Consider the following 10,990-nt stretch of genomic DNA (forward strand, 5'->3'; position numbering starts at 1 on the left):
TCCGCATTTATCACACAACTCTGAAATCTAGGCTACTAAACAGAGACCTCTAGAGGAGGGATGATCGCACAATAAATACACATTTTCTGTTGAAGTGATTGCAGTTTATCGAACCAAGCAGCAATGGTTCCGAGAAATACTAAATTAAACAGTACATTTGGCAATGTTTCAGGCTGCGCGATCTCTCCAGTTATATCCAACACAGGCTGAAATATTAATGGAATAATTGTCCGGTAAGCGTTTTGATATCGAGATTAAAGGCCCAATAGAAATGTCCCCCACTGTAAGAAATTGCCTATAGATTTCCACATGCCTCACAGCATGCCGTCAATACAAAAGTTGTTTTGATACAAGATAGGATCGATATCTAAAGCAGTGCCTACAAATGATATATCAAATCATAAAACACTTCGTTGTGATTGTATAAGCTTCACAGACAACTACTAATTTACAACTAGAATTTGCACTGGTATTAGTTGTGATTTACTGACATTCTTTAGAGACATTTATTCATTTATTTGTTTATTTATATATTTATTTATTTTTTGATGCATTTGAAAAAAAAATGTTTTTGGGCCTCTCACCCTTTTTAAATATAGATTTTCTTTAACAAATAAAAGTACTATAATCTGGAATAGCATGGTATATCGCAGCAATAGTATACCATACTGGTAGAATACAATACATAGTTTTTTGCTGTCTGACAGTTACATATTTTTCATGAAGTAAAGCATGCAATGTGGGGCAAATTTCAGTCACACCACTAGTTGTTTTTTGGAATAATAATTTATGTATCTTTTACCACAAGGTGGAGCACTTGTATATATTTAACATCTTTTGGTCTAACACTTTGTTGTACGTCGCTCTGGATAAGAGCGTCTGCCAAATGCCTGTAATGTAATGTAACAGTTGGGGACTGCGCAAATCATAACAACAACAGCATTATTATTATTATTTTTATTTTTTATTTTTTATTATTATTCTAACTGTATGTTGGGTGTGTGGATGTACAATTGTGTTTCATAAATATTAGAAGTAAATCCGCATGGCCGTATCTACACTGTCTCTTTTCCTGACAAATCCACACAGGACTAGAAAAGTTTCCCTTTCCAGAGTGTTTGTTTACATTGGTCTTAGGCAGATAATTACATTGGCCACATCAGTATTATGCTTGTCCTTTCTAATTCTATGTCAACTGACAGAAAATTCAATCTAGATGTTAAGCATTTTTATTAGAAGAAAAATGTTATTTCTTTTTTGTCAAGAATGGATAGATAGTATTGTCATGTTGCATATCTATTTATTTGATTTATTTTGGTTCTTTGAATCAATAGTCATAGTTATTTGGTTTTTAAAAATAAAAATCCCCCTTTTAGTTGTGTGACAACCATAATGGAGCACTGGATTCTGCACTTTAGTTTTCTCATTTCCATAGGCAAATTAAAACAACTTAAACATCCAGAAAAATGTTCTCTCTCTCTGAATCTGAATCTCTCTCTCTCTCTCTCTCTCTCTCTCTCTCTCTCTCTGTCTTATAACTAAATGCAACATTAGTGCATTTTGTTCTCATAATCATTGAACAAAATAACTATTTGCTATTATTAATATAGTTACTTTTACTCCAAAGTAAAATATCTGTGATTGAAAAACCCAAAGGATACAAAACAGACATGCACCCCCATAAGAACCCTGTCTGGCATCAAAATCTGATATATTATATTTAGAACAATAAATTATTTTTATTTTTACATGCCTGTCTATAATGATACAGATTACAGACATTATTTGGTCATAAAATAGGTTCACATTAAGTAACATAAAGTTGAACAATCCTAACCTGTACAGTCATGTGTATCACCAAGGAGATTATTAACTTTTCTAATTCACGGACTGTAAAATGCACTGTAACCAAATATGTGGCATTAATCTTCACATAATAACATGTATAATTCACCTATTGTACTCATACTTGTAGTCTACCTTTAATGATCTTTTATTATAGGGTATTTATGATGGGCATAATGTTGCATTATTAGGCTATGTGCAACAAATTTAAATGATTAATAAATATTCCCACTGTGAACAAGTGCATCCATAGGCAATATGCAATCATCTAATGGTTTGATGAGCATCTCAACAATATTATCCATATGCCATGGCCTTCTTGGTCAACAGATTGGAATCCAATTGCTAATTTATGGGAGATACCAGAACAATGTCTGCGACAGTGTTTTCAACCTCCATCAACAACGTATGAGTTGACTGACTTTCTCACTGAAGAATGGTGCCACATCTCTCTATGCCAAGGTGGATACAAGCTGTTCTGGTTGCAAGTTTTGTTTTCACACATGTATGCTCATATTTATCGGATTAGAAATCGTGTTGGTGGTTTTTAACTGTTTTGTGAATGCAGGAATGTTATAAGCCCTGAAGCTGAAAAGCCTCATTATGTATTGGGAAAATGTGGTTCTTCTCGACCCAGAACACATCATTGACGTTTTAGTGAATGGGGCAAAGAGGCAAGCAAGCACAGGTCCTTTGTGACTCTCAGTTGATGATACAAACTTGATCTTGTGCCATTAGCTTCTGGATCACCCCTAGCGTACAAGTGTAAATTTGGGCCCAGGACAACATTTATATTGCAGCTTGTTTTGACAGTGACATTTAACATGTGGCATGGCACAATTCACTTGATTTGTGAAGTCTAAAAAAAAAAACATATGGACACATGAGCTTTATTCAAGTAGAAAATCTGCAATTAAATTTCTGCCAAAATAATTTATATACATGAGTGGTGTACATCATCTCCCTCAAAGAAAAGAAACAACTGAAATTTAGACTTTTTTTCAGAAATTACATGTCTTTCATATGAGTCTTGTTGGCACAAATTGTTTATTGTCAGACCAGCAGAAATGATAAAGTATTTATGTGACATTCACCTATGGACTTGTATTCTATTGGCAAAGACATCTTATGACATAATAGTTAATCAAGGCCCAGAGGTGGGAACAGAATTTACATTTCATAATTGGTGTTTTTAAACACTCGTTAGAGTGTTTTGCCTGTAGTGTTTTTTGCACAGGAATTAAATTAAGGCTCACCCCCTGGCTAGTTAATTATGAAGCCATTGGCTCTGTTAGTCACAGAATTAACATACAGTCTTTCATATACACCGTTAACAGGTAACGAAAATCGGGCCCCATGGTAATAGATGGAGAACCAATTTAACAAGACATGGCCTGAGGCCTCCGCACCTCTCCAGCTGACAGGCATCCTCTGAAAGAAAAAGAGACAGTATAATAATATTTACTGAATGCTGACAGTTATCTGTTCATGTCATTATGCTGTGCAGCACTGACCTCTGGTTGGCTTCAACCTTCATTCCATTTCAGATGGGAATTCCCATCCACAGACCTATTTGGCACCTGAAAAAATTAAGATTTCAGGATTAAAAATATACAAATATTTTAAGTAATTACATCGGCAATAACCACAAGAGAATATGCAACACATTGTAAATACCTTATGTCATCTCTATGATGAATTCCAAGAGATAGAGATTTTCTTATCCTCACAATGCTGAAAGATCACAGCCCTCATGCACATGCTAGTTGTTGATAAAGATCAAAGTATTTGCACTTCGTGGTGTTGGGGTTCAGTACCAGAAGGATTTGCAGTAGGTTAGGAGCTATTTGGCCTGCTTGATTGACAGTGCCAGTGAGTTGTCCTGCCAAAGTGTGTTGCACAAACAGTTTGGGTTAGTGGGACAACCAGGAAATGTGTGCTGGTTATATGGTGGCTTGTACATGTTGTGCAAACAACAAGGCAGTCGGGCACAAACAGTAACACAGTGCATTATGGACCAGGGGCAAATATTTCTCCCTTCAGGAACGAGGTCAATACAAGGCCAAGCATACTATATAATTTGCTGTGAAGTCAAAGGGATTAGTAAGCCATACCTGGAGTTTGACAGATGCTGGTCTGTTTTGTTCAATTTGAAATGAATTGTTCAGCATAGTAGTAGTACTAAAAAGGTGTTATGTCTTGCAAACTACTCTTGGAAGTTGATGTTAGTCTTTCCAGACATTCCACACTCTTAGAAGTAAAGGTACAGTGGAGGTACTTTTTTAGTTCTTAGGGAATAAATTTGCCAAATGTATCCTGAAAGTACAATAATTTTCTATATGTGCATATAAGTACTTTTTATAAGCAAAAAATGTACAAATGAATGGCTGGCTAGGGGTACAATTTTATATATCTGTTGGGTACCACCCCAATGACAATCATTTGTACCTTTATATGAACTTTTTTCCACCTTTTTTCTGAGAGTGCATGCATTAAGTGGAGAAACTACTGACTAAAGTAAAGTGATGAATAAAGTAAATTAAATAATGTGCTATTTTACAAAGTAATTAAAAATTAAACAAGGCAAGAAATAAAAACTGAAGGCTATGTTTTGACAATGCTCTGGTACTTGCACAATAAGTTACTGAGTTATAATGTCAGTTATATAACTTAAATAACTTAATCTAATATTGATATTCTAATTATTATTATGCTTTTATCTTTTTCCAGCAGTCATGTGTTTGTAAAAGCTAGTGCCTGTCATCTCTAGCCAGAACAAATTAGGATAGCAGGAGTCTTATTTAAACAGGGGTGGATCACATAATCAAGGCCTGCTACATAAGTAATGATTGCAGTCTACAACAAATTTAACTTTAAAGAATCAGTTTAAAAACTGTGATGAGCTGTAATAAATATATCGGCATTTTAAATGTGAAAGGAAAATATGTGTGCTTTTGGAATTCATGAGTGTGAATATTTTAGCCACTGCATTCTAATCAAATGGTGTTACTACTGGAATAAAGTTATGAAACCCAAATGCAAAAAAAGAAAAAGTAAAAAAGAGCCTAATCATGATTAAATACTATCAATATACTCCTGTCTTATTTATTCCTGCTCATTTTCTTTCCTGTGTCTGGTTTTACAAAACTTTGTTAGTGCTCAAGTCTCAAGCATTAGCTCACTCAGCTAACTGAGGGTCTAGCATAAATGCAGTGTCAAAATTAAAGACATGTCACAACTACTGGAAAAAAAAACATTTTGGCTATTACACATTGAACATGAACAGTACTTACAAAGTGTCTTTGGAAAGACACATGTTGACCTCTATCAAATACAAAGACAAATTAATGTTTAAATCTCCCAAATTCATATTAGAGAAAACTTTCTTCCCTGACATATTATGTTGAAAACATGTCATTCATTCACTTAACAGAACTTTCATCTGCAGTGGAATGCAGCTTGTGGGTTAGTGTTCAAAGACCTGCGAAAACGGAGTACAGTGACTAGATCATTCCTGTCTGCCTTGCAATTGCAAGCTAATTGAGCTTCAGTTTAACCTTCAACTCACCAGTGACTTTTCTACATGGCTGTATGGACTGCTTGGTTGGACCTGTGTCATAACCAAATATTCTAGAATGTCAACTTCTACTGTAGTCTAAGAAGCATAATGCTGTTTAATATTTCATTATATTGTATATATTGTACTGTAGTAGTATATTTATTTTGAACATAATCCAATAAAAATAAGGCCACCTCACTGTTGTTCACCTTTGTCTTGTATTTGACTAGGACAATTCTTTCTTTTTTTTTCTCCAGCGAGCAAAATGAACATAATAGAAGCCTCTTTACCCCAGCCACTTCATGTTTGAGCACAACCAGGATATGTAGATGTTATTTGAGACTTCGGGTTCTCTATCGTGCAATCTTTAGAATTAAGCATCCCGACTCCTGTCTTCTGCCAAGTATTGTCTTGCTATTGTGAGCAAGCCTCAAATCGCTCTGTGCCACAGCTGTCAGGACGCCCCATACCTACTGCTGGGAGAGGAATTTAGCAGCGCTAATTTAACTGTGCACAAAGTCTGGCTCATGGTACACAGTACAATGTTCCAATTTTGAGATCCCATGAAATTATTAATCTGTTCTCACTGCACATTTGTGAGTATGTATATACTGTTTTTTTCCCCCCTTCAATTTGCCAGTTATTGCAGAATAATTTACCTTTCATATCAGATCATGTTCCTTCTTCTTCATGCATCATGGTCAGTTGCGAGACAAGGCGACCAGCAATACCAAATGTAAAACAAAGATAGCATCAGATACCAGCTTTACAATGTTGATTGAACAATGTTTATTTTGTAGGCTCCCTTTTTTAGTGGACGTACGTGAAAATTTTTCATTCACATGTAACATTTTATTTTCACATGTAAATATTTGAATTCACACGTAAAAATGTAAAATTCGCATTTGAAGTTGCGATTTTCACATGTGAAAAGGCTAATTTCACGTGATTTTTTTTTCATAAGGATTTCAACGATGTTTCATAAGGATTTGGCTTTCATTAGGCTGGGGCATCAAAACTGACAGTCCCTAAAATCTCAGTGCTTTAACAAAACAAACAACTTTCTTCAGAGCACCTTGTCAAAAGAAACAGGCCTAATTAATCACAACAAAGTCTTGCCCTTCATTAATCAGGGACAATTTTATTGATAAGAAATATTGAGTAAGTAAGTTGAGGATAGATGGAATGGGGAGCTGAGGCAATGTTCTGTCAGGCAGAATTACCCTGCTGTTGCAAATAGCATGTGTAGCTGTTCCAGAACCCCCTAACCTGCTGCTAATGGGACCTCACTAAATCACATCGTGTTCATGTTCTGCCTCGCAAGCACTTCAAAGGAGTTATTAAACCCATGCTGAGCCAACATAGAGAAGGTTGCATTGAAAAAAAAAATGCACACGCTTTCCTGGAAAAAGTACTTAAGAGTAGTTCACATGCAGAAAACACTTGGATAAAAACCTAATAGTTCAGACTGTTCACGCTTAATATAAACATTCATGGAGCATTAAAAGAAATGTGAAAATACGTCTTTTTTATCTAATGTTTTGGCGTTTTTTGGCACGTGATTAATTGTCCGTTCATGAATGGAAGTTATTCATAGTAAAATGTAAAATCTCAGAGGTCAGACAGGTGTCTGAAAACTCACAATCAGATAAAAAAGACAATTTGCAAGGCACTCAGTCCAGTCACAGTCACCGTTCAAGTTGAGGCATAACATGAAAAACCCAAAGACCCACCCTCTATTGTCCCACTGTCACTATGGTACTGGCAGAGCTGAACTAGAATGGCAAGTGTGGTGCAGCATTAGAAAGATGAACACACGGACAATTCAGTAATGCTATAATTGCTGTTTGCCTTTCATCCTGCCCATGTACGGAAGAGTGGCAACACTTTCGCTTGCAAATGTTTGATTTGTAACATGATCGAGGAACTGAAAATGTGCAATTTTCTTTCTTCCTATAAATGAAACTGGATGGTATAGTACTTTATGAGACATCTTAAAAGAAAGATTTTTTTTTTAAACATTAAGATGTTTACCTCAATCTTTGTGTTTCTTTCTTTGTTTTAAAATCCCTAAAGGAAAGTGACCTGAACTAAGATGCTTGCAGCATCTGTGATTAGCTTGGAATTTTAAAAACTTCATTCACACGTTTCGTCACTGAATGAAACCACAGGCATTGAAATATATTTGAAAACTTTAAAGATAAATGCAGGCTATTTTCTCACAACAGGAACTGAATATATATTTTTGCACTGCATATTAGTCTTTCTATTTGCACTTTGTTTTGAAGGCCCCAAGCTATTTCACGGACTCCTTCATAAACGAGACTCCTCCATATTAACTGCATAAGCTGTTTACCTCGTCATATTTGTTTTTAATGTTTCATTGCTTCTTTCAGTGATTGAATGTCATAGGTTTTATAGTCAGGAATTTTACTTGAACAATTTTACCATTGTTTCAGAGTAACTGTGTCCCCAAATTCACAGGTATCTATAGAAAGGGAATAAATCCAAAAAGGTTTAAACCCTCATACCTATGCATTTTCTGTAGTTTCCACGTGTTGCTTTGCCTCCAGTCATGTTGAGCAATAGTGTTGGCTTCTGTCAATTGCTTCTGCAAGGGGAAACTGAAACTTGTAGAGACAAATCCATGGGTGGTGGGGTGGGGGTTGGTGTATAGATCATAAACTAACAATGGCTTTATTTGTAAGGTGTGTGGTATACTGCTGCTTGTATTGTCTTGCTCTAGATATAAATTAGGTATTCTTTTGTTGGGGAATTTACCTTAGTTCCAGAGAGGAAAAAAAAACAACAACGTTTCAGTTCATTAGTATAAATTATGTGTAAACTTGCCAATAGAAATGGCTGGTAGGGTATCATATCGTGTTTAAAAATGAAAATGTGTATTTTTTATATGACATATGAGTTTTGGACCACTGTGTCCACCACTTAATATGATAGAATAACACAGACTGGCAGCTACTCCTAGAAATCGGTAACTTACAAATACCTGAACTCCTATATCATAGATGGTAAGAAAAACTAAAGTTAAACCACTGTTTTGTTATTTACCTAGTGAGGTCTTCATTTATATCTGAAATATGTAATTAAAAAAAAAAAATCTAACTGCATTCATTTTCTGGGAAATACCATTCCACTGACCAAGAGTCATACATTCTGAAAGTTTCATAAAATTCATTAAATGGTGAAGGTGCTGTTATTTTTAAACAAAACTGGAAAGTAAACTGTGGTTGACTTGCATAATTTATACTAGCTCAGAGCACAGACAAGAAAAGTCTACAAATCTGTCAAGAAATGTTGAAAAATGACTACTTAAATGCAAAATGAAATATATAACTGTCAGATTTTAGATCTTTCTACCAGGGATAGTTCTCCCTGGCTTGTGTGGGGGGGAATAACAAGACAGACCACAAGGGACTTGTGTGAGACCAGAGGTGAGTGTGCACCCTGTTATCTGAATTTATGCTAGTCTGTTTTGCGTCAAGGGTGCTTCTGGAACAAAGACCGTCTTTTTACCATTATCTGTGATACCGTGTGCCATCAAGGTCTCAACACAGCCACCCTTCTGGAGAACAGTAGCTTTTCGTCTTATCTAAACCCTCTGCAGGATCACGGCTTGACCACCTGCCTGCATCTTCGAAATGCAGCCATTTTACAACAAAGTTAATCAATTTCAAGGCTATGGGTGAGTGCATTTTATGATTTTGGCAAGAACTAAGATTGAGAAGAGAACAAAATCATTTCAAATCCAAATACCTTTTTTGTCTGAGTGCATTGTTGCTTTCCGTGACCCTGCAGGGCCTGTAGTTATCTTAGCTGATTAATGACCTAAAGCACAACAGAACTGTCTGCACTGTATTCAACAAGCACAATGAGCAAACACTTAGAACAGTGATTCGGTTAAAGTTAAAATGTTGCTCTATCAGTTGCCACTTGCCTAACCAGTTTCTGAGACCAGCAACTAAATGCTGGGGGTGAGAAACAAGAGAAGCACAAGACAACTATTTATCTATAAAGGTGAAATTGGTCCCTTTTAGCCCCTGCACAGTGCAGTACACAGGGAGTCAGTCAAGTTTATGAGCATTTCCTCCACCCCTTCAGTGATAAGAGAAAAATGTACTCTTTACTAACTCCTCAAGGACACACCTTGATAATATTAACTGAGACTGTCTTTACACTACAGCATGAGTGTGTTTTTTTGGATCTGTTGTCTAACAGAATCTTGTTTCAGCAAAAGGTATGCTCCCATGTTCCAATGTTTCTCTTTATACTACCAATACATTTAGCAAGGAGATATATCTGGTGGCAACACATTCAGCAAATACATGTTCATGTCAAGTACACAATCTATGATGGGCTTGTAGCAATAACACTAAAGTTTCTATTATTGTTCTTGATCCACGAGTGTGTCCATTATCCGCAATCCTAAAGTTCAAATTAAAAAAATCAATTTAAACATTTCAAAGTGCAGGCTACTTAAGTAAAGTCCTTCATAACCTGTACAGTTGTGCATTGTGCTCAATGCTATGAAAGAACATTTTTCCTTCCTCATTATTCACAGACAAGATAAACTGTTACTTATATTGTCAATGCCTTGGATTATGGACACAGTAAATTACATGATGTTATACACAAATTCAAACAAATCTGTGGCCAGCCCATAAGGAAATGTTGCACATTACATTGGAGACTCTATTAGTTTTGGAAGTTGTGTGGGTGTTAAATGCCACATGGTTACTCTTAAGTGCACAATAACCTTATGCATGTATTTTTATAAATACAGCTGGAATACTAAGGTATCGAAACTCTAATAACAGATTACCACAGAATAACAAACATATTTAGCGCTAAATCAACTCTGCTAGAGTAGATGTTTCTCTGATGAAGTTCTTTTGTTCCCTCTTGGATCCAAATGAACTCACATAGAGTTAAGTTAATACAGAACACTTTTTGGTGTAGAAACACTTTACTGCATCAGAACTATTTGAAGTATTGAAATTCAAACAAATCTGAGCAGGTCACATAATTCAAAAGGAAAACGTGAGCCAAAGAAGGGCATTTGAATCTGTAATGTTTTGCCAGAGCAGCGTGCCAGTTAAACTTTTCTACATTTTGAGGTGTGGGATAAATTGCATTATCCCTTACAGCACTAACATGATTTTCAGAATTTGAAGCTGCCCATAGGAGCTGCATGCTATCAGCAACAGAACACACACTAAAAGTGCAAAATATGCTGAGGTTCCACATACCTAAGACTTTGTACCTGCAAATGAAATGTCCAGGCTCTAAAGTGAAAAGAAGCAATCAAGGTTCTCTTCAACAGCTTAGCGTAACATATTCCTTTCCTCCAAAATTTTCAATTAAGAGAAACAATTTTACTGAATGAGAATATCTCTGTGCACCAACAGCTTGTGCTGCCTTATATGGAAGCTTACACTGTTCTGCTTGGCAGAGCACAATGTGCTATGTTATGCTGAAAAATGTCATAAGCTGAGAAGCCAGACCCATAATTGACAGAGTTAATTGAGACCATTTTGACAGTGGTTTGGCTCTCAAAATGGCCTCAAT

At 35.9% G+C, this 10,990-nt stretch overlaps 1 long non-coding RNA gene across 1 annotated transcript; it reads right to left on the reverse strand.

Annotated features, from left to right (window-relative positions):
- Positions 1-2,786: 2,786 nt before the first annotated feature.
- Positions 2,787-3,654, reverse strand: LOC118224198. Its single transcript, XR_004764601.1, has 3 exons — positions 3,523-3,654; positions 3,360-3,425; positions 2,787-3,276 (listed from the first exon to the last, which is right to left on the reverse strand). It is a non-coding gene; the product is annotated as an uncharacterized LOC118224198 (long non-coding RNA).
- Between the last annotated feature and the right edge of the window lie 7,336 nt (positions 3,655-10,990).

Source organism: Anguilla anguilla, chromosome 3 (genome assembly GCF_013347855.1).
Source record: "Anguilla anguilla isolate fAngAng1 chromosome 3, fAngAng1.pri, whole genome shotgun sequence".
In the NCBI taxonomy this organism is placed as follows: domain Eukaryota; kingdom Metazoa; phylum Chordata; class Actinopteri; order Anguilliformes; family Anguillidae; genus Anguilla; species Anguilla anguilla.